Genomic DNA, 24559 nt, shown 5'->3' on the forward strand with positions numbered 1-24559 from the left:
ACTTGTCACTCATGTCACTACCTCCTTGCGACTTTCAGTTTCACAACACCAGGAATTGATGAACTTTCATTTGATCTCCTGTTCCGAGTTCCCTCTCGTCCTTGGATACCCCTGGCTTCACAGCCATAACCCTCACATCGACTGGTCTATGGGCACTATCAAGCAGTGGGGTCCTACGTGCCAAGCTACTTGTATTTTCCAGAATTCCCGAGTTCTACTCCCGAGTCTTTAGAATCCATCGACCTGACCCGAGTTCCCGAGTGTTACCATGACCTCAAACTGGTGTTTAGCAAACAGAGGGCCACCATGCTACCACCCCATAGACCTTACGATTGCCCCATCGACCTGTTTCCGGGCACTTGCCCCCCAGGGGTCGGATCTTTTCCCTATCTCCACCCGAACGAGCTGCTATGGATACCTACATCAAGGACGCTCTGGAAGCAGGCCTCATGCGTCCATCCACCTCCCCGGCGGGAGCAGGGTTTTTCTTTGTGGCCAAGAAAGACGGTGGATTACGTCCTTGCATCGACTACCGGGGACTCAATGCCATAACCGTCCGTAACCGTTACCCGCTACCCCTTATGGCCACAGCCTTCGAGCTGCTCCAGGAAGCAGTTGTTTTCACTAAGCTTGACCTGCGGAACGCATACCATCTTGTGCGGATCAGACCTGGTGACGAGTGGAAGACCGCTTTCAACACGCCTACTGGTCACTATGAATACTTGGTGATGCCCTTCTGCCTGACCAACGCCCCAGCGGTGTTCCAAGCGCTCATAAACGATGTGCTTAGGGATATGCTTAACATATTTGTGTTCGTTTACTTGGATGACATCCTCATCTTTTCGAGCTCCCTTCAAGAACACACTAAGCATGTCAGACAAGTACTCAAACGCCTCCTGGACAGCCATCTGTACGTTAAGCCGGAAAAATGTGAATTCCATTCATCCCGAGTACAATTCCTGGGATTTGTAGTGGAACCCGGTCGAGTCCAAATGGACCCCAGGAAGGTAGGGGCGGTAGCGGATTGGCCCACCCCCAAATCCGTTAAGGAAGTTCAGCGTTTCCTGGGCTTCACAAACTTTTACCGCAAGTTCATCAAGAACTTCAGCTTGGTGGCAGCCCTCTCTCAGCTTTAACCAAGGGTGGCAATGCAAGGTTTTTGTGGGGAAGAGAAGCTGAGACGGCCTTCCAAGGACTCAAGCAGCGCGTTCTCTCTGCTCCCATCCTGATACTACCGACTACGGATGAACCATTTGTGGTGGAGGTAGACGATCAGAGGTTGGTGTTGGACTCATTTGTCACACCGGGTGGAGGTACGATGTGGGGGATCGTGAATCGGTTAAGATGGCATTGAAGGAATGTTCGAGGGGAGCTGTACGGACCACAAAAATCTGGAGTATATGTCTCAGACAAGCTAGATGGTCTCTTTTCTTCCGATTCCAGTTTATCCTCACCTATCCCGAAGAATCTCAAACCGGATGCCCTGTCCCATTCCGCCATTCGAGATGACACGGACATGCCTGTCCTTCCTGCTGCTAAGATTGTGGCTCCGATCTCGTGGCAAGTTGAGGATACCGTGAGACGTGCTCAAGCTAGCGCGAACCGGACCCGAAAGGAGGTCCTGCCAATCGGTTGTTTGTCCCCAAGGCAGTGAGGACTCAGGTCCTTCTGTGGGGGCACTCCTCTCGCCTCACCTGTCATCCGGGCGTAGGTCGCACCTTGGAGTTCATCCAGCGTAAGTTCTGGTGGCCTACCATAAGAGAAGACGTTGCCACTTTCGTCAATGCCTGTCCCGTGTGCTGCCAGGGCAAATCTTCTCACCTCCACCCTCAAGGACTCCTTCACCCTTTACCTGTTCCCCACAGACCCTGGTCCCATATCTCATTGGACTTTATTACTGGACTTCCTCCATCCCATGGCAATACTACTATCCTAGTCATAATCGACAGGTTTTCAAAGGCGGCCAGGTTCGTCCCTCTGACTAAGTTACCTTCTGCCAAGGAAACGGCTGAGTTGGTAATTAATCATGTGTTCCGAGTCTTCGGCATTCCTCAAGATATGGTTTCTGACAGAGGTCCACAGTTCGCCTCAAGGTTTTGGAAGGCCTTCTGCCAACTCATGGGGGCTTCTGCCAGTCTATCTTCAGGGTACCATCCGGAGTCCAACGGCCAAACAGAGAGGATGAATCAAGAGCTTGAAACCACCCTCCGATGTATGACTCATGACAACCCGTCCACATGGTCATCCTTTATTGTTTGGGCCGAATACGCGCACAACACCTTGCGCTCCTCCTCCACTGGTATGTCCCCGCACGAGTGTCAGTTTGGCTATGCTCCTCCATTGTTCCCGGACCAGGAGGCAGAAGTCAGAGTGCCTTCAGCCTTGAAGTTCGTCAGACGCTGTCGGCTTATGTGGAGGAAGACCCGTCTTAATCTTATGCGTTCCTCACAGAGGTACCAACAACAAGCCAACAGACGTCGCCGTCCCGGGCCTACCCTGCGCCCCGGCCAGAGAGTCTGGCTCTCCACAAGAGACTTACCTCTACGGGTGGAGTCTCGCAAGCTGTCCCAAAAATACATCGGTCCCTTCAAGGTTGCCAGGAGAGTTAACCCAGTTTCTTATCGCCTACACTTACCCAGATCCCTTAAGATTAATCCCACATTTCACATTTCATTGTTAAAACCTGTTGTTTTTTCTCCCCTTGTCCCGGCAGACAGACCTCCCCCTCCGCCTCGTGTCATTGGAGGCCAGCCGGCTTATACCGTCCATCGGATACTGGATTCCCGCCGGGTGCAGCGGTCCTGGCAGTATCTGGTGGACTGGGAAGGCTACGGTCCCGAGGAGCGCTCCTGGGTTCCTGCCAAAGACATCCTGGACCCTGACCTCATTCGTCAGTTCAGGGCCCTCCACCCTGAGAGAGCTGGTAGGAACGTCAGGAGCCGTTCCTAGGGGGATTCTGTCAGGATTTGGCCAGGGTTGTTCCGGGTTTTGGTCACTAGATGCCCCCATTGTGCTTTTTGACCTTATGTTTTTTCCCTTGTTCCCCATTATTATTTGCACCTGTGCCTCGTTTTCCCCTGATTGTCTTTAAACCCTTAGTTTCCCTCAGTTCTGTGCTCTGTGTTTGTATGTTAGCACCCAGCCCTAGTGTTCAGTGTATTCTTGTCGATTCCGGTGGATGCTCTTGTGGAATTCTGTTTTTGTTTTTGAGTATCTCTTGAGGCTTTTTTGTGCTATTCCTACCACCTTTTGGATTTGCCATTTTTGTATTGAAGGACTTCTCCTTTTTACTTTATTAAATACACCATCTTAAGTACTGCTGTGTCTGCCTCATCTTCTGGGTTCTGCTGACTATTCGTGGCTCAGTTGGTTAAGTGACTGTTTCTCACTCCGGAGACCCAGGTTCTTAACCGGGTCCTGACATAGGTTGTGGGTATTGTGTGTATTGTTGTGAATTGCTAGCTATTACTGCACTGTTGGGGCTAGAAACACAAGCATTTTGCTACAACTGCAATAACATCTGCAAAACATGTGTATGTGACAAATAAAATTAGATTTGATGAGTAGGTGTGTCCAAACTTTTGGTCTACAAACAATCACAGACTACAACGGGAATACCAGCCATGTCGCAGACACCAACTTTTTGCTTCTGGACTAGCTACACTCCTTCTTCACCCGCTTTGAGGATAACACAGTGCCACTGAAGAAGCCCGCTACCAAGGCCCTCCTTCGCCTTTGCCGATGTGAGTACGACATTTAAGTGTGTTAACCCTTGCAGGGCTACTGGTCCATACGGCCTCCCGAGCCGCATCCTCAGAGCATGCGCAGACCAGCTGGCTGGAGTGTTTACGGACATATTCAATCTCTCCCTATCCCAGTCTTCTGTCCCCACTTGCTTCAAGATGTCCACCATTGTTCCTGTAACCAAGAAATCAAAGGTAACTCTACTAAATCACTATTGTCCCGGAGCACTCTATTCTTTCATCATGAAATGCTTTGAGTGGCTAGTTAAGGATCATATCTCTTCTACATTACCTGACACCCTACACCCACTTCAATTTGCTTACCGCCCCAATAGAACCACAGACGATGCCATCGCCATCGCACTGCACACTGCCCTATCCCATCTAGACAAGATGAATACCTACGTAAGAATGCTGTTCATTGATTATAGCTCAGCATTCTACACTATAGTACCCTCCAAGCTCATCATTAAGCTCAGGGCCCTGGGCCCTGGGCCCTGGGACAACCACAGCACGGCCAACAATATCATCAAGGACATCAACCACCCAAGCCACAACCTGTTTGCCCATCTATCATCCAGAAGGCGAGGCCAGTGCAGGTGCATCAAAGCTGGGACCGAGAGTCTGAAAAAAGCTTCTATCTCAATGCCATTAGCCATGACTAGCCGGCTTCCACCCGGTTACGCAACCCTGCACCATAGAGGCTGCTGCCCTATTATTCATAGACTTGGAAACACTGGCCACTTCAATAATGTTTGCATACTACTTTACTCATCTCATATGTATATAACGTATAATATTCTACTGTATTTTTATAATACCAATTCCGACATTTGCTCAATCTGATACTTCTATATTTCTTAGTTCCATTATATTACTTTTAGATTTGTTTTTATTGTTATGAATTGTTAGATACTACTGCACTGTTGGAGCTAGGAACACAATCATTTCGCTACACCTTCAATAACATCTGCTAAATATGTGCATGTTACCAATACCATTAATTTAATTGTCAGGGGACATTCTGTTCTAAATGTTCCTGTGGTTAAAGTTTATTTTATTGCTGGGTTCACATCACTTAATTTCTGACTGCAGTTATGTGAAACAAAGCTCATTAAAGTCCTAGTGTGATGTTGTGTTTGAGATGAAATGATGGTACAAAATAAGAGAAAATAAGACATGATGTTTTCAACCGCATGTGCGGTTAAAAGAAATGTGTTTAAAAAAAATCCAAGCGGATCCTCCTTTCGATCTCTTAGCATCCCATGACAGGTGGTAATGGAGAAAGCTACTTTGAGTATACAATGTCTGTTGATACATTAGACTAGGCTAATACAACCATAGTACATACCAACACACTCTAGCAACCTTGAGAGGGGAAGGGAGGTGAAGTTACATAAAGTCATCAGGTCATCATCCAGTCACACTATGATTTCCCCAAGTGGTTTATCCTCACAGGACTAGCCCATGACATTTGACTGTCACGTATGTTGTTCTCCTGTGGCATCTCAAATGGCACCCTATTCCTGTTATAGTCAGCTACTTTTGATCAGGACCCATACATAGGGTGCCATTTGGGATGCAGACAAAGTCCACAGATCTATCATCGGTAGAGTCACTGGGCATTGGAAGCTCAGCCTGTGGCCTGCACAGTAAAGATAAAGAAGATGAAGATATGGACCAGGGCCAAGAACTTACACTTCTGGGTTTATGCAATATACAATTATTATGGGGCCATGCCATTCTGCAAATGTGACCCAAAACTCTGTTACCCTTGAACATCTCCTGTTAGGGTATTGTCTGTCTTGGAATGGGATGATGATGTAGGCATTATAGTTACTTTATTTCTGGTTCGAAAGACCTTAGCTGCTCGCTTTACAACAAACACATCAAACTGTCAAATCAAACACACTCCTAATAAGCAAAACTGGATGAAAAGGCGTCTTTTCAACACATTTTGCTCACTTGACAGGAACATTTGCATAAATAGACCTGTAACCTGGAAGACACATTACTGAGGAGCATTACATTCTTAGAACTACAACAACGTATCCAATTAGACAAACAGTCAGGTCCATAATTATTGGCACCCTTTGTTACAAATACTCTGCCTTTGAATTATCAGCACCTCACAACCCTGAGCGGCACACTCCACTCCTCATCTCCCACAACTGGAGCCTGGGAGTCCTAGGGCAGTGGTCACCAACCGTTCAATCTTCAAGACATTCCTAGTCATCTCCGAACATTTCTGTAGAAAATCAACGATAAAGGCAAAAAGTCTTGAGCTCGTCTTTTTCGGGTTGCGCTGTTGGCGGTAGGTGCACTTGATTTAGAAGCCCTGCACACTGGGCAGACAAAGTGTTCTATTTTGAACCATTTAATTTCTCTGAAAAGACAAACTCCATATACCTGGTGGATGGGCATATCTGTGACTAAATCCAATGTGCCTACTGCGCTGGCCAATTAAGTAGCTCAAGACATTCTGACTACCGACAGCTTCCACATGTTTTATTCAGCACTGTCAACACTGTTTTCATTCAACACTACTATAAAACATAAAACGCTATTTTCTCCACTTCTACTTGTGCTGGAGCTGCAATGAATGAGTAGCCAAGTGTATTGATAGCCCTGCATTTTTATTATTATTAGCAGCTCATAGTGTTCATTTTAATATCAAGGAGAATTTCACTTTCTCTGGTCATAGGAACAACATAAATTTGTGCCTGAGGCAGATGGGGTGCTACTCGAGTTTCGCCATCAGGTGGAAGACAGTGTACCCATCTCTCTGGTCAGTCTCACCGTGACTCGAGTTTCGCCATCAGGTGGAAGACTGTGTCTCCTCTCTCTGGTTGCTCACCGGAGAAAATGAAGGAGAGAGCAGACACCTTGAGAGGCAGACCCTCTGCTCCTCTCCCCCTACCTCTGCCGAGACTAATGCTGTGTTCAAAATAACTGGGAAGTTGGAAATCTCAGACTTCAGTGTGTTCAACACAACTGGGAACTTGGGAAAAAAATTAATCAGACTGGGGAAAATAGTTTTGAACGGTCATCCAACTTGTAAACTCGGGTATCTTTCTAGAGCGCCAACTTTCCGAACTGAAGTTCACTGAACTCATGATTTGAGGTCGTTTTCCCCGAGTTCCCAGTTGTCTTGAAAGCACCATGACCTTGATGCAGGTACCATCAGTCTAGTAAAATAAAAATAAAATAATTATTTGCAAATTATTTAAATTTATGCTCAGCTGTGCCTCACAAGTGCCACACCAACTGATTTATTTTGTTATCAAAGATAGAGTTCTGATATATATAGTCTGAGAAGAACAATATTGGCAGGCCAGGCATATAGCGGATATGCTGTGATGATAATGTATTAGGCCTACTGCACAAACCTCATTCCTACAGGACTGTTTTTATTAGGTTAATGTTACATTTTCCAAGTTATTTTCAACAAAAAAACTGAGCGGTAGATCTCTGCTTGCTTTTTTACTTCGAATGTGATCTTGACTCAGAAAGGGTTGGTGACCACAGGTCTAGGGGGCACCTTAAGCCTGCCTCTCAAACTCTCTCTGACCTGTGAGAACAGTGTCTTGATAGGTTGCTAGGGAGTTTACTAGGGGTCCTGACATCTGCCCATCCTCTTGACTCTGCCAGGTCACACAATACTTGCTGTCTCCCTCAAGAGGTGACAGAGATCAACATCTCTATCTCGGCCCATCAACAACTAGATTCAAAAACATCTTTCTGGACATGTGGGATGGTGTGCAAGCACAAAGTGAGTTGTGTGACATGTGTATATTGTTCTTCATAGGTAGTTGTTACTAATGTTGTATGCTGCCTTTGTGTAGCTGTGTTGTAGTATGTGCAGGTAGCATATACATTTCTATACGGTCCTTCCCTTGTTAATAGCCTTATTGATCTACTTGTCCTATCAGTTAAAGATTTGTGTACTATTCATCACCTTTGTTTCTCCTGTTTCAGAACCACTACCTTTTTCACTTTTCATCCCCATGTTCATCTTTTGTTCCTGTGTGTGTTAGCTATTGGGCTGCTTTATTCCCCTGTAACCAGGGGCGGTGTCAGTGAGTCACATAAGAGTAAAATACATAGAGCCGGGTTTCTCTCTGTCACCCTTGATAAAAAATTAGCAAAAAATCAATGTTGATCAATGAGATTAACCTTTATTCACACACTCAAAAAGACAACCAGAAGTTGGTTGAATTTTCATGTGTTATCACTATGATTTCAACCATTTAAAACACATCAAACTTAAAATGGGAATACAATGTCTGATATTTTGTATTTAATACAACAAAAAAATGTTATCACCATGCTTCCTAAAATACCACAACCAAATTACATGAACTGAAGTTGCGATTGTTAAAAGTGCAAGTGATCAACGCTGTTCAAGATTCTGCACAGATTATTATAGCAATTGTGAAGACTTGTGACCTTTACATGATCTCTTGAACATGCACGCTTTCTATGATTGCATAAGAAGGAATTTATAGTTACAGTAGGCTAACCTCAGAATGTGGCCATTGATGTGTTACTGTTTATGTGTAAATACTGTTACATTAGCTTGTGAGATATCCTGTAACGCTCGTCGTTGGGAGATAGAAAGGAGGACCAAGGTGCAGCATGGCATTACGGTTTTCTTCTGGGGAAAGAGAGGGGGACCAAAATGCAGCGCGGTTAGTTTTGTACATCTTTAATAAAGATGAAAGTACAACAATCTACAAAACAAGAAACGTGAAATAACCAAAACAGCCCTATCTGGTGCCACAAACACAAAGACAGGAACAATCACCCATGAAACACTCAAAGAATATGGTTCCCAATCAGAGACAACGATAAACACCTGCCTCTAATTGAGACCCACTTCAGGCAACCATAGACTTTTCTAGAAAACCCCACTATACCACAATCCCAAAACCTACAAAAAACCACAAGACGAAACACACCACATAATAAACCCATGTCACACCCTGGCCTGACCAAAATAAATATATAAAACCAGGGTGTGACACGTGGTAAGTATTCATGTTCTCTTTCAATGAAAACAAATACTCAAACAAAAACTACAAAACACGAGAACGAAACGAAAACAGTCCTGAACGGTGAAATACAAACACAGAACAGACAATCACCCACCAAACACAATAGAAAACAGGCTACCTAAATATGGTTCTCAATCAGGGACAACGATTGACAGCTGCCTCTGATTGAGAACCATACCAGTTCAAACACAGAAATAGCATATCATAGAAAAACTAACAGACAGCCCACCCAACTCACGCCCTGACCATACTAAAACAAAGACATAACAAAAGAACTAAGGTCAGAACTTGACATATCCTTAATTTTAGGCTAGTTACTGTATTACAAAAGTTTTCTTGAATTGTATCAGCATTTGATGGAGATGTGAGCAAGACAAAGGAGCTGATCGTGGACTACAGGAAAAGGGGGGCCGAACAGACCCTCATTAACATTAACGGGGCTGTGGTGGAGTGGGTCAATAGTTTCATGTTCCTTGGTGTCCACATCACCAACAAACTATCATGGTTCAAACATACTGTAACGGCATTCTTCGAGAGAAAGAGAGGAGGACCAAAGCGCAGCTTTAATTTAAAGAAAGCACTGAACACTAAATCAAAACAATAAACAATGACGTGAATTTACAAAACCGAAACAGTACTGTGTGACCCAAACACTCACACAGAAACAAACACCTACAAAACAAAATTGAAACCCAGGCTACCTAAGTATGATTCTCAATCAGGGACAACAATTGACAGCTGCCTCTGATTGAGAACCATACTAGGCCGAACTCAAACACCAACATAGAAAAACAAACAGACTGCCCACCCCAACTCACGCCCTGACCATACTAAAACAAAGACAAAACAAAGGAACTAAGGTCAGAACGTGACAGTACCCCCCCAAAAGGTGCCTGAACTTATAGGGGAGGGTCTGCGTGGGCGTCTGTCCGCGGTGGCGGCTCTGGTGCGGGACGTGGACCCCACTTCACCATGGCCCGCCTCCGTGGCCTCTTTAGAGCGGCGACCCTCGCCGACGACCTTGGACAGGGGACCCACGCCACGGGTCCCGAATGGACGGGAGATTCCGGCGCCACCCCAGTTATAGACTGTTCTATCTGCTACCGCACGGCAAGTGGTACCAGAGAAACAAGTCTAGGACCAAAAGGCTCCTCAACAGCTTCTATCCCCAAGCCATTAGACTGCTGAACAATTCATAAAATTTGCCACCTGACAATTTACATTTACCTATGCGTCACTTCTCCCCCACCTACATGTATAGATTGCCGTTTATATTGCCTCATTATTCTTATTGTGTTACTTTTTATTATTACTTTTTATTTTAGCATACTTGGTAAATATTTTCTTTTTTTTGAACTGCTCTAAGGGCTTGTAAATAAGCATTTCATAGTAAAGTCTACACTTGTTATATTCTGCACATGTGGCAAATAAAGATTGATTTGAGATGTATATTTTGTGAAACTGACAGTCCGGTTTTAATTCCAGTTTGTCTACAAATTAATTATTGATATATTGGATTCACGTCCCAATCTCAACAATAGAACTAAATGAAATCCAACTATTTAATTTTGCCAACAAACACAATAACTTTATTTATTATGCCAACAAACACAAATCAACATCCAGTTTCCATACAAATTAATAATATATATATATATTGGATGCACGTCTCCATCTCAATCAAAAATTGAATTTAAGGAATAGGACTAAAGCTAATCCAATCAAACTTCAAAAGCACTTTAAATAAAGTTTGATGTGATTTAGTCAAATTCTTTAACTTTGATTTGTGGAGATGGAAATGAATGATTAACTTGAAGATTACATTTGAAATCTAATCGGCAAAATACAAAAATCCCCATAAAAAGCTGTCAGTTTAAGATAGAGATATGTGTTTTTGCATTGGATGTGTCTCAATCCACCCGCATCCACTTATGTAACATTTCTGCATTTGTGGAGAAAGGTGTTTGTCAGACCAGAGCTGTGTTTGAACACCCATATTATAATACTGTATGCTACATACTATACACTATTAGTTCATTTTAGTAGACTGTAAAGGAACGGTATCAAATCCGTTGGGTGTACAAGCGCTTCTCCTGTCTATCGGAAGTTGATGCTGTTGCTATGCAACTCACTTGCTAGCATAAAACATTACTCGCTAGACATCTTACAACGACATTGGACTTCAATGTCCATTGGGAACGCACTTAGCGAACCCACTGAGCTAAGCTAAGAATGATGTAAATAATCAAGTCAATAAATGTTTTCCTCCATCTCCATCTGTATTTGATGTTTCATTATTTGTATCCACTCCTATGTTAAACCCTATATGGCTCAACTCGGCACGTGATGCACTGTATGCTACTCAGGATAGATATAGAAAATAGAGTTACAGTTCATATACTGACATGTCGATGTATTAGTAGACAACTAACATTAGGTAGCAAAGTAATGTCATAAGGCTAGTAGCGTAGCTAACAAATTGTCAGCCAACATAACATTTAACGTAACTTATTTGAAATGTATTTTTCATTACATTGCTCAACATTTTCTTAACATTTATCATAATTAGTTAAAACCTGTTGAGGCGATGGGTTCCCTTACGGGTACTACACCACCTCGTTCAGCTGAAAAGGTGGTGCAGGGAATGCAAAAATATTCTTTAGAAATATTTAACCTCCACACCTTAATACCTCAAATGAAAGATAAACACCTTGTTCATCTACCCAGCGTGTCAGATTTTTAAAATGTTTTACAGCGAAAACACAACATATATTTATGTTAGACCACCACCAAACCAAAGAAAAAACATAGCCATTTTTTCCAGCAAAAGATAAAAATCACAAAAGCAGGAAAAACACATCATAAACTTTGACTAAAGATACATGTTCTACATATAATTAAAGATACACTGGTTCTTAATGTAACCGCTGTGTCACATTTTTTTTACGTTACGTTATGACGTCAAAGTTGCCCAACTTTCAGGATTTCAAAACTTGTTTGGAAGATTGCCTGCCCTGTGAGTTCTGTTATACTCACAGACATAATTCAAACGGTTTTAGAAACTTCAGTGTTTTCTATCCAATATTAATTATAATATGTATATATTAGCAATTTAGGACAGATTTTGATGCAGTTCACTATGGGCACGCAGTTCACTATGGGCACGCAATTCATCCAACGTGAAAATACTGCCCCCTATCTGTAAGTGGTTTTAAAGCATTTCATAGTTATTTTTTGTACTTTCGTACTTACTTTTTTGTACTTATATTAGTGTCCTCCTCTCTCGTCGGACTGCATATATTTCCACCATTGTCTTCACATCTGAAAATGTTGTGATGCCAAACCTATTTTCTGAAGAAATGCATTATAGTGTAGAAATAGGGTCCACTGCTTGTTTACTCAGAATTTTGGAGAATGTCGTGGAACTTTTGGTATACTAACTATATCCAAACTATGACCAATAAGCACACTACATACTCAATTTACATCACAAATAGTACAGTCAGTGCGGTTAGTATGAGTATTTGAACATGAGACATCCCGAAAATCATCTGTAGCGTCCTTAGCAATTGGCGTTTGAAGGTGTGTTTTAGGAGGCAAAAGGCACGTTCCGGGTATGGGGTGATATGGTAGTATCAGGGACAACACCCCCTTCTGGGATGGGGAGTGGCTTACATGGAATGGATATTGGAAGACAATTGAAAGTTTACTTAGAGTTAGATGCAACTGCAGTATGTTTATCAGAGCATATATTATGGTACAGCGACATGGATAGATGTTGATTCTGGAAGTATTGGTAAGTATGGATAAATTCAGGCAGTCTAGCAGCTTGATCATGATACTTTTTGGTAGTAAGTTTAGTATAATTGTATTACTGAAACTTTTTTCTCATTATGGTAAGTGGTGAATAACAAATAGCTAGTTATAACGAGCAATCATCCCTCCGCCTTACTCCGTTTCAGTGTGTACTTGGTTACCAACCCCCCATGTTTCACTGGGAGGCGGAGCCTGGTACTGTCCCAGCTGTTGACGACTGGTAATGGAAGACCGCTCACCAGCATCTGCAGGATGCCTCTAATACCCAAAAACGCTTTGCCAACCTACGCCACTCTTTCACCCTGGACAGCATTTGGGACATCCGGCTCTGCCTCCCCTGCAAAAAGTTACAGTGCCTTGCGAAAGTCATTGGCCCCCTTGAACTTTGCGACCTTTTGCCACATTTCAGGCTTCAAACATAAAGATATAAAACTGTATTGTTTTGTGAAGAATCAACAACAAGTGGGACACAATCATGAAGTGGCATGACATTTGTTAAAAATCAAAAACTGAAAAGTCCTCAAAATTATTCCTCCCCCAGTAATACAGCACCACCTTTTGCTGCGATTACAGCTGTAAGTTGCTTGGGGTATGTCTCTATCAGTTTTGCACATCAAGAGACTGATTTTTTCCGTTCCTCTTTGCAAAACAGCATCCAACTCAGTGAGGTTGGATGGAAGCATTTGTGAACAGCAGTTTTCAGTTCTTTCCCACAGATTCGGACATTCGATTCAGGTCTGGACTTTGACTTGGCCATTCTAACACCTGGATATGTTTATTTTTGAACCATTCCATTGTAGATTTCCTTTATGTTTTGGATCATTGTCTTGTTGGAAGACAAATCTCCGTGGACCAGTCTCAGGTCTTTTGCAGAATCCATCAGGTTTTCTTCCAGAATGGTCCTGTATTTGGCTCCATCCATCTTCACATCAATTTTAACCATCTTCCCTGTCCCCTGAAGAAAAGCAGGCCCAAACCATGATGCTGCCACCACCATGTTTGACAGTGGGTATGGTGTGTTCAGGGTGATGAGCTGTGTTGCTTTTGGGCCAAATATAACGTTTGCATTGTTGCCAAAAAGTTCAACCTTGTGTTCTGTTTCTGACCAGAGCACCTTCTTTCATGTTTTTGTTCCCAGGTGGCTTGTGGCAAAGTTAAATGACACCTGGATATCTTTAAGAAATGGCTTTATTTTGCCATTTCCATTCAGATTTGTGCAATATACGGTGATTGTTGTCCTATGGACAGAGTCTCCCACCTCAGCTGTAGATCTCTGCAGTTCATTGATCATGGGCCTCTTGGCTGCATCTCTGATCAGTCTTCTCCTTGTATGAGCTGAAAGTTTAGAGTGCTCCAGGTCTTGGTATATTTTCAGTGGTCTGATAATCCTTCCATTTCAATATTTCGCTTTTGCACAGTGCTCCTTCCATGTTTAAAGCTGGAAATGACTTTTTGTATCCAAACTAAAAACTTCTTGAAACTGGTAACAGTATCTCGGACCTGCACTTGATTTAACAGCTGGATTGTATTTATCATCATTAGTCATTTTTTGGATCATTCAGAGATCCTCGTTTGAACTTCAAGATATTTTGCTCACTGAAAAAAGATGCTGAATAATGCATATAATTTTTCAGTTTTTGATTTGTTAAAACAGTTTGAAATATCCAGAATAAAGATATTTTCATGATTGTGTCCCCTCACAAGAACGTGAGCTTCAAAAAAATACAGTTTTATATCTTTATGCATGAAGCCTGAAATGAGCAGTAGCAAAGTTTTTGAGGCTCTTTTTCCATTGTCTCCTTATTGGTCCCTTCAAGATATGCTAGAGCATCAACCCTGTCACTTTCCGCCTCCAGTTACCCCGTCAGTATAAAATCTTCTCGTCCTTCCATGCATGTCTTTGTTAAACCCGGTCAAGAGACCTCTTCATCCTCCAGTCTCAACCCACAGTGCGCGCTGAAATTGGGGCACATGTCAGCTATTCAGGCCATCCTTTTCCAATGGAATTTGAGAGGTCACATCCACTATCTAGTGGACTGGAAATATATGGGCCTGAAGACCGGTCCTGGGTCCCCAACCCGGACATCCTCGACCCAGAGGTGATTCAGGATTCCAAACAACCTTTGCCATGTCCCGCTCCCCGATATTATGGAGTTACCCCGGAACAGACCCACTGGACATCAGCCTGACTGAATTTTCGGGTCAATCCAGTTTTGTCAAGCCAGCCTCGCCCCCAAGGTAGGCGGCCACTTTCTCCTACCCACAGCCCTGGAGCTTTCAGGAAGTGCCTGCGCATTTGGTGGGGGGTAACTGAGAGTTCTGCATTTATTTTCTTAGTCAACCTTGTGTTCTGATTTTCTTTTGATCTTGGTTATCTGTCTTTTTTTTGTTCACTGATTTCACCTGTGTTAGTTTCCCACCTGGTCTCATTAGCTCCTTATTTAGATCAGTTCATTCTATTTGTGCCTTAGTTAGGTATTGTTCAAAAGGTATTCTTTTTTAGGAAAATCTGAGATCACAGTGTCACCATAGCAGCACCCAACTTGAGCAGCAGCTCCAGCAGGTATATTTTCACCCCCAAAACCAATTCTTCCTTTTTCAGCCTCACCTTCCAGTTCTCTGCTGCCAATGACTGGAAGGCTTTAAAAACGATCCGTGAAACTGGAAACTCATTTCACTAGCTTTAAGCACCAGCTGTCAGAGCAGGTCAGAGATTACTGCACCTGTACATAGCCCATCTATAATTTAGCCCAAACAACTACCTCTCCCTTATTGTATTTATTTATTTATTTTGCACCCCATTATTTCTATCTCTACTTTGCACATTCTTCCACTGCAAATCTACCATTCCAGTGTTTTACTTGCTATATTAAAATTTACTTCGCCACCATGGCCTTCACCATGGCCTTTACCACCCTTATCTCACCTAATTTGCTCACATTGTATGTAGACTTATTTGTCTACAGTATGTTTGTTTTACTCCATGTGTAACTCTGTGTTGTGTGTTTTGCTTTCTCTTGGCCAGGTCACAATTGTAAATGAGAACATGTTCTCCACTTGCCTACCTGGTTAAATAAAGGTGAAATAAAAAACAAATAAATAAAATTGTTTGTTTTGACTCTACTAAGCCTTTTCCTAGTTTGTTTGTGAGAACCAGTTATAGTCTTCAGTCCTAGTTTTTATTCAGCTGCCTGTTTGCCTACCTGTGTTTGACCATTGCTTGCCTGTGATCACAATTCCCACCTTCTGCGAAGGCGAAATAAACACCTGTCACACTCAGGGTGTGAATCAACACCTTTTTCTCCCTGAGTATTCATTACAGAAATATTTTGGGTAGATGTTCCAAAAAACAGATTATAACTATATATGGACATGTTGTAAAGTATGCAAAGGCTTATTCATTGACCATTTTTTGTATTTTATTATTATACCATCATTTGTATATGTTTTATTGTGTATGGGTTAAAATTCATATAGGTTGAACGTTTTTTTGTTCTTCCTGAAACGTAAATAAACAGTTCCAAGTGAAAGACAAAGGTCATAGCTTTCTAGGGGGGAAAACTCAAATATTGCCCTCCGATGAGACTGATGACTAAAACCATATCAAAATTTAGCTATATACACAGGGTACCAGTACTGAGTCGATGTGCAGGGGTACGAGGTAATTGAGGTATATACAGTATGTACAATGCCTTGCAAAAGTATTCATCCCCCTTGGCATTTTTCCTATTATGTTGCATTACAACATATGAGATAAATTGATTTGTATTTGTATTTCATGTAATAGACATACAAAAAAAAGTGAAATGAAAAAACAGTTTCAAAATAAATTCTACAAAAAAATGTAAACGGAAAAGTGGTGCGTGCATATGTATTCAAGCGCTTTGCTATGAAGATCTACTTCAACCAATTACCTTCAGAAGTTACATAATTAGTTAAGTTAAGTCCACCTGTGTGCAATCTAAGTGTCACATGATCTGTCACATGACCTCGGTAATATATATATATATGTCTGTTCTGAAATTACCCAGAGTCCGCAACACCATGAAGACCAAGGAGTTCCCCAAACAGGTCAGGGACGACATTGTGTAGAAGTACAGAGCACCATTAAATCCATTAGAAAGAATATGGCACAACAAACCTGCAAAGAGAAGGCCACCCACCAAAACTCATGGTCCAGGTAAGGAGGGCATTAATTAGAGAGGCAACAGAGACCAAAGAAAACCCTGAAGGTGCTGCAAAGCTCAACAGCGGAGATTGGAATATCTGTCCATAGGACCACTTTATGCCGTACACTCCACGGATCTGGGCTTTACTTTAAGTGACCAGAAAAATGCCATTGCTTAAAGAAAGAAATAAGCAAAAGAGGTTTGGTGTTCGCCAAAAGGCATGTGGGAGACTCCCCAAACATATTGAAGAAGATACTCTGTTCAGATGAGACTCAAATTGAGCCTTTTGGCCTTCAAGGAAAATACCAAATCTGGCACAAACCCAAAACCTCTTATCACCCTGAGAACACTGTTCCCACAGTGAAGCATGTTGTTGGTAACATCTTGCTGTGGAGATGTTTTTCCATCGGCAGGGACTGGGAAACTGGTCAGAATTGTAGGAATGATGGAGGGAGCTAAATACAGGGAAATTCTTGAGGGAAACCTGTTTGTCTTCCAGAGATTTGAGACTGGGATGGAGGTTCACCTTCCAGCAGAACAGTGACCCAAGGCATACTGCTAAAGCAACACTTGAGTGTTTTAAGGGGAAACATTTAAATGTCTTGGAATGGCCTAGTCAAAGCCCAGACCTCAATCCAATTGAGATTCTGTGGTATGACTGACACCAGTAGAACCCATAAAACTTGAAGGAGCTGGAGCAGTTTTGCCTTAAAGAATGGGCAAATAACCCAGTCGCTAGATTTGCCAAGCTTATAGAGACATACCCCAAGAGAGTTGCAGCTGTAATTGCTGCAAAAAGTGGCTCGACAAAGTATTGACTTTGGAGGGGCGAATAGTTATGCACCCTCAGGTTAAGTTTTTTTTCACAATAAAACATTTTGCATCTTCAAAGTGGTAGCATGTTTAAATCAAATGATACAATCCCCAAAATATCAATTTTAATTCTAGGTTGTAAGACAACAAAATAGGAGAAATGCCAAGGAGGGTGAATACTTTCGCAAGCCGCTGCACATAACAGTAGCAGTCAAACTGTCACACCCTGACCATAGTTTATTTGTATGTTTCTATGTTTTGGTTGGTCAGGGTGTGATCTGAGTGGGCATTCTATGTTGGATGTCTTGTTTGTCTATTTCTATGTCTGGCCTGATATGGTTCTCAATCAGAGGCAGGTGTTAGTCATTGTCTCTGATTGGGAACCATATTTAGGTAGCCTGGGTTTCGCTGTGTGTTTTGGGTGATTGTTCCTGTCTCTGTGTTTTGCACAACGAAAGCCATGACAGAATCACCCACCACAACAGGACCAAGCGGCGTGGTAACAGGCAGGAGCAACAAAGGGAGGAATGGACATGGGAGGACGAATTGTTTGGAGAAGGACCCTGGGATCAGCCTGGAGAATATCGCCGTCCCAAAGAAGAACTGGAGGCGGAGAGAGCTGAGAGGCGCTGGTATGAGGAAACAGTAGCAACAATATCAGGACTACACTACTTGGGAGGAAATAGACAGGTGGGCGGTCGACCCAGGGAGAGTGCCGGAGCCCGCCTGGGATTCGCTGGAGCAGTGCGAAGAGGGCTATAGGAGAATGGAGATGGCGAAGCAAGCGCGGAAGGAAGCCCGAGAGTCAACCCCAAAAATTTATTGGGGGAGGCTCACAGGGAGTAGGGCAACGCCAGGTAGGAGACCTGCGCAAACTTCCTGTGCTTACCGGGGGTCTAAAGAGACCGGGCAGGCACCGTGTTATGCTGTGGAGTGCACGGTGTCTCCAGTGCGGGTGCATAGCCCGGTGCGGTACATACTAGCTCCTCGTATTGGCCGGGCTAGAGTGGGCATCGAGCCAGGTAAGGTTGGGCAGGCTCGGTGCTCAAGAGCTCCAGTGCGACTGCACGTTCCGGTCTATCCAGTGCCACCTCCACACATCAGTCCTCTGGTGGCAGCTCTCCGCACCAGGCTTCCTGTGCTTGTCCTCGGCCCATTACCACCAGTGCCAGCACCACGCATCAGGCCTACAGTGCGCCTCGCCTCTCCAGCGCTACCGGAGCCTTTCTCCTCTCCTGCGCTGCCGGAGTCTCCCACCTGTTCAGCGCTGCCCGAGCCTTCCTCCTCTCCTGCGCTGCCGGAGCCTCTCGCCTCTCCAGCGCTGCCAGAGCCTTTCTCCTATCCTGCGCTGCCGGAGTCTCCCGCCTGTTTAGCGCAGCCAGAGCCTTCCTCCTCTCCTGCGCTGCCGGAGTCTCCTGCCTGTTTAGCGCAGCCAGAGCTACCAGCCTGCATGGAGCAGCCAGAGCTGCCAGCCTGCATGAAGCAGCCAGAGCTGCCAGCCTGCATGCAGCAGCCAGAGCTGCCAGTCTGCATGGAGCAGCCAGAGCTGTCAGTCTGCATGGAGGAGCCAGAGCTGTCAGTCTTCATGGAACAGCCAGAGCTGTCAGTCTGCATGGAGCAGCCGGAGCTGCCAGTCTCCATGGAGTTGCCAGTCTGCAAGGAGCTGCCAGTCTGAAAGGAGCTGTCAGTCTGCACGGAGCTGCCAGTCTGCAAGGAGCTGCCAGTCTGCAAGGAGCTGTTAGTCTGCAAGGAGCTGTCAGACTGCAAGGAGCTGCCAGTCTGCAAGGAGCTGCCAGAGCTGTCAGTCTGCATGGAGCAGCCAGAGCTGTCAGTCAGCATGAAGCAGCCAGAGCCGCCAATCTGCATGGAGCAGCCAGAGCCGCCAATCAGCATGGAGCAGCCAGAGCCGTCAGTCTGCCAGGATCTGCCAGTCAACCAGACTCTTCCAGATCTGCCAGTCAACCAGACTCTTTCAGATCTGCCAGTCAGCCAGACTCTTCCAGATCTGCCAGTCAACCAGACTCTTCCAGATCTGCCAGTCAACCAGACTCTTCCAGATCTGCCAGTCAGCCAGACTCTTCCAGATCCGCCAGTCAGCCAGACTCTTCCAGATCCGCCAGTCAGCCAGACTCTTCCAGATCCGCCAGTCAGCCAGGATCTGCCAGAGCCTTCCTCCTCTCCGCTGCTGTCGGAGTCTCTCGCCTGTCCGGCGCTGCTGCCGGAGTCTCCCGCCTGTACGGCGCTGCTGCCGGAGTCTGAGGAGCCCCTCTGGCCTGAGCTGCCCCTCTGTCCCAAGCTGCCCCTCTGTCCCAAGCTGCCCCTCTGTCCCGAGCTGCCCCTCTGTCCCGTTTTATTTAGCAGGGTTGCCGTGGCTAGGAGGTCACGGAAGCGGACAAGGTGGGGGAGGACTACGGTGAAGTGGGGGCCACGTCCAGCACCAGAGCCGCCACCGCGGACATATGCCCACCCAGACCCTCCCCGATAGGTTCAGCTTTTGCCGCCTGTTGGATGTCTTGTTTGTCTATTTCTATGTCTGGCCTGATATGGTTCTCAATCAGAGGCAGGTGTCAGTCATTGTCTCTGATTGGGAACCATATTTAGGTAGGCTGAGTTTCACTGTGTGTTTGTGGGTGATTGTTCCTGTCTCTGTGTTTTGCACCAGATAGGGCTGTTTTTGGTTTTCATATGTTTGTTATTTTGTTAGTTTCATTGTATAGTTTCCTTATTAAATCAAATGAATCACAACTACGCTGCATTTTTGTCTGCTCCTCCTTCCCACAACGAAAGCCGTGACACAAACGTTTGGACACGCCGAGTTATTGCAGGATTTCTTTATTTGTACTATTTTCTAAGACATCAAAACTATGGAATAACACATATGGAATGTCGTAAAAATATATAAAATATGAAATCAAACTATTTTTTATATTTGAGATTCTTCAGAGTAGCTACCCTTTGCCTTGACAGCTTTGCACACTCTTGGTATTCTCTCAAACAGATTCATGAGGTAGTCACCTGGAGCGACACAGAGGAACCAAAGAGCAGACTCAGATGAGGAAACGGGGATGAATGACGGAACATATGTCTCGTTACACAGGGAGATATAGTGTGCAGATCCGGGGAAGCTCGGATGAGTTGCAGAAAAACCAGATGTGGAGGTTGGAGTTTGCTGAGTAGAACAGGGTAAACAGCTCCTGAGGGGAATCCAAGGTAGTGGTGGTGAGTAAAATCCAGAGTAAGGTAGTTGGGTGGTGAGATGAGGAACGGAAGACAGGAGCCAGAGACAGCGGTAAACTGCAATGAGAGGATAAATGTTGTCATGCAGGGAAACAGGCACAACAGCGTAACAGGATCTTGTATAATAATAAATGGGCCGAATCATGAACTGACTGAGCCGAGATTACGATCTGGCAGAGTGGGAGTGGCAGGACTGAGTATTTGTACTTGATAATGGAACGAGTTGCAGCTGGTAGGGATCTGCACTGACTCCAGCACACCTGTCTCCAACCACACAATCATACAGAGGGAGACGGAGAGAGTGTACAGGGGGTGTAACTGCAGGTGAAGAAGACACCGGATGAACACCAGAGGGTGTAGCAGGAGCAAATGTGACAGTGTCCCTTGTTAAAAGTTAATTTAATGCTTTTGAGCCAATCAGTTCTGTTGTGACAAGGTAGGGGTTGTAAACAGAAGATAGCCCTATTTGGTAAAAAAAACAAGTCCATATTATGACGATCCGCTCAAATAAGCAAAGAGAAATGACAGTCCATCATTCCTTTAAGAAATAAAGGTCAGTCAATACGAAAAAGTTCATGCTCTTTGAACATTTATTCAAGTGCAGTCGCAAAAACAATCAAGCACTATGATGAAACTGTCTCTCATGTGTACCGCCACAGGAAAGGAAGTCCCAGAGTTACCTCTGCTGCAGAGGATAAGTTTATTACAATAAATGCACCTCAGATTGCAGCCCAAATAAATGCTTCACAGAGTTCAAGTAACAGACACATCTCAACATCAACTGTTCAGAGGATACTGTGTGAATTAGGATTTCACGTTCGAATTGCTGCAAAGAAACCATTACCAAAGGATACCAATAATAAGAAGAGACTTGCTTGGGCCAAGAAACAAAAGGAACGGACATTATAGTTTTTTCAACAGATGTTTCTTAGGTGAACGGATTATCTCTGCATGTGTGATTCCCACCGTGAAGCATGGAGGAGGAGGTGTGATGGTTTGGGGGTGCTTTGTTTGTGACACTGTCAGTGACTTATTTAGAATTTCCATCTGGTTTGCTCTTAGTGGGACTATTATTTGTTTTTCAACAGGACAATGACCCAACACCCCTCCAGGCAGTGTAAGGGCTATTTGACCAAGAAAGAGAGTGCTGCATCAGATGACCTGGCCTCCACTATCACCCAACCTTAATATAATTGAGATGGTTTGGGATGAGAGTGAAGTGAAGCCAACAAAAGTTCAGCATATGTGGGAACTCCTTGATGAGATAATGCCAAGAGTGCTGTCATCAAGGCAAATGGTGGCTCCTTTGAAGGATCTAAAATATATTTTGATTTGTTTGAAACTTCTTCAGAATCGATGGGTCCCCTTTGCAGGATGGTTGAGTTAAAACCTCTTATGGTTGCGATCCCTGTTCAGGGATCAACATTCGGAAAGACAACAGTTCTATAAACATTCCGTGGTGCCCCGACATTCTAGTTAATTACATTTAAATGATTAGTTTAATCAGGTAATATTAATTACAGAGAATATTTTTAATAAAATAGCATGTAATATCACTTAGTCCGGCATAGCAAAGACACAACAGCGATCAAGTAGGCCTACAAACCTGACTCAATATCACCAGCCTTGCCAGGAGGAATGGGCCAAAATTCACCCAATTTATTGTGGGAAACTTGTGGAAGTCTACCAGAAACGTTTGACCCAAGTTAAACAATTTAAAGGCAATGCTGACAAATACTAATTAAGTGTATGTAAACTTCTGAACCACTGGGAATGTGATGAAATAAAGAAAAGCTGAAATAAATCATCCTCTCTACTATTGTTCTGACATTTCACATTCTTTAAATAAGGTAGTGATCCTAACTGACCTAAAACAGGGAATTTGTACTTGGATTGTACTTGTGAAAAACTGATTTTAAATGTATTTGGCTAAGGTGTATGTAAACTTCCGACTTCAACTGTATAAATATTTTTTTTATTGTTTGCAAACGGATGTGTGACATGTATTAATGGCAACAACAAAAATATGTTGCTAAAAGTAGGGCTCAAAACAGGCTCCACCTGCCCTGAATGATGGGTTGCTACAAATCATGCCTCCTGTCTTTCGACAGTGTGAAAGCACCACTCGACACGCAACTGGAGCGCATTGACATCCAGTGCGACAGTGCTTTTAAGGAGAAGTATAACACATCTACAACAGCCAAGTTATGTGTCTCACTGAATGAAACACAGTTTCCAAACAAAAAAAGCACGTTCAGAGGATGCTGCTTTTATTCGGGTCCACATATGTGCGTGAACAAACTTTCTCAGTCATGAATTACAAGACATCATGTCACATGTCAAATTTAGCAAATTCCCACTTGTAAGGTGTTCAGAAGATCTCAACGTCAAAAATGACACCAGACATTGATGCACTTTCCAAAATCACCAAGATTGGTGTGTTCATCAGTTTAAGGCTATGCATTTTTTTCATTATGGTGATTTGCTATTGCAGTGAGAACTATCCAGTAATGCACATGAATACTGGCCTTGTCCCCATTCATTTGACACTGAACACTTACTACAGTAGCTCAGATTGTACATTATTTGGGCTGAGATGAAGATCTGAGAACTGTTCAGTAATCTGCTGTGATAGATCATCTACATTAATTTGAATATGAAGCCAAATGTTTTACGTATGCTCTGTATGTGGCTCACAATGTTATTTTTTAGGGTGGAGGTGAATTGAGAACCATTCCATAATATGCTGTCATAAGCAACCTGTTCAATATGAACTCAAATTATATACTTTTTACTCTTATTTGTGTCACTCAGATTGTACTTTAGGAGTGGAGATGGGCTTTACAGTGCTGTATTAGCCATCTGCAGTTTCCAGTTATACAAACACGCTTTGCTCATGTTTCAAAGGTTTGCACTTACTTTTTGTAGCTATGTCTCATTGTACTTTAGAAGGGTAGAGATGGTACGGTGACAGAATAGTTCTGCAATTTTAGCAACATACGTACACCTACAGTACACAAGTAATTGTGTGTCATCGTGAACATAGGCTTCACATGTTTTGTCATGCATATGGTATGTGGCCCCTCACTTGGTTTCAAAAGCTGAATGTGGCCCTTGAGCCAAAAAGTTTGCTCACCCCTGATTTAACAGGTGACATCAACAAGGGATTATAGCTTTCACTTGGATTCACCTGGTCAGTCCATGTCATGAAATAGACAGTTGGGTCTGGAATTATTGGATCCCTTGATAAAGATTGTATAAAATAAATAATACAAAACCTGAGTTATTTATTAGATAATTTTATACTAATTAATACAATTGCTCAGAGGAAGAGATTTTGTTTAGCAAGTAGTACAAACATTTTCAAAAAAATACGGGTCAAAATGATTGGATCCCCTGTTTGCAATACTCCAGCACCCTCCCCTTGCGAGGATAGCATTTAAAAAAAATGAGATTAGATAACACATTGGGATGGATCTAAGACCATTCTTCCAATCAGATCTTTCCAGATCCTTGATATCCTTTGTCTGCGCTAATGGACTGCCCTCTTCAGTTATTTTTTGCCCATCTTTATCAAGGGATCCAATTGTTATGGACTGCACTGTAAACCTACCTTTCCTTCAACCAAGCAAGATACAATTGAAACATAGCTTTAGGTACTTCAAAAAGGCGACACAATAGGTCATGCAATGTTTTTGATACAACCTTGTAGCTTTGCACTACT

The sequence above is a fragment of the Oncorhynchus masou genome, chromosome 28 (genome assembly GCF_036934945.1).
Source record: "Oncorhynchus masou masou isolate Uvic2021 chromosome 28, UVic_Omas_1.1, whole genome shotgun sequence".
Lineage (NCBI taxonomy): Eukaryota > Metazoa > Chordata > Actinopteri > Salmoniformes > Salmonidae > Oncorhynchus > Oncorhynchus masou.